The sequence below is a fragment of the Choloepus didactylus genome, chromosome 18 (assembly GCF_015220235.1).
Source record: "Choloepus didactylus isolate mChoDid1 chromosome 18, mChoDid1.pri, whole genome shotgun sequence".
Lineage (NCBI taxonomy): Eukaryota > Metazoa > Chordata > Mammalia > Pilosa > Megalonychidae > Choloepus > Choloepus didactylus.
The window spans coordinates 47,951,352-47,952,469 of record NC_051324.1 but is presented as its reverse complement, the minus strand read 5'-3'; positions in this window follow the sequence as shown (position 1 = coordinate 47,952,469).

Below are 1,118 nucleotides of genomic sequence, written 5' to 3'. Positions count from 1 at the left end.
AATCTAGGAAATTCTTAACCTGGGGCCCACGTACCAACGCACATTTTCTTTATGTGCATTTTGTTAAGGAAAGATTTTAGTTCTGGTTCCCCTATGCTCTTACACATTCTTTCTGGTTCACAGATGTGCTTTATAGGGGAATCTTTGGAGGATGAAGCTCATCTCTATTCCTTCAAGTACCTGGTAGCTAAGTATAGCGTTGTAAGAGGAATCCAAATGCCCACCCCTATTCGAGACAGGACTTAGCACAGGCCTAAACCCCACGAAAAAACACACCTGGGTCTGCAAACGCATTCATTTCCTTAAGGGTCAAGGGCTGTCAGGAGCACTAGAGCCCAGTCCTGACCAGGCCACTAATGGCTGTGTGACCTTGGACAAGTTCCATACCCTCTCTGGGCCTCAGTTTCCACATTTGCAAAATGAAAAGTTGAACCAGATGGTCTCCAAGGTAGTTCCCAACCGAGAGCCTGGTGCCAAGTAGGCCTAACCATTAAAACAGCTTCCTGTTGGCGCGGTAGAGCTTTAACGGTCTCCCCTCCCCCGCTCAGGCCCGCCAAACCCTCACTCAACACGCCCCTCTGAGCAGAGGAGCTTTCCCAACGGCAGCCAAAAGCTCCGCCCCTTCCCGAGGGCGTCCCGTCGTGCCCTGCGCCGGGTTCCTTAAAGCACCCGGGCGTCTCCTGCCTTTCCGCGGACGCGACTCCGAACTCTTCACCGCAGTTCTCGTAGGCGCCCTAGGCTGTCGACGTCTAGTATCCCAGCCAATCACCCGGGCTCGGAGTCTTGCCTTTGCTCCATCCTCCTCCCAGCGCTCAGCATGTCTGGGCTCAAGGCCTTTACCAGGCCAATCCAACCAGTGGCCGGCTCTCGCCGACCCCACCCCAACCTCCCTCCCCTCAGCCAATCCACACGCCCCATTCCGCTGTCCGCCCAGCCAACCCGGGTCTTGAAACCAGCAGGCGAATAAGCGCAGGGCGGCCCTTCAACGCTGCCCTCCTGACCAATTGGGGATTCCGCATGGCCACGGCGACGGCCAATCAGGGTGGAGCGCGGTGCCGCCGCGAAGAGGTCCGGCCCGAATATCCCTCCGCCTCCCTCCCTCCCTCCCTCCCTCTCTC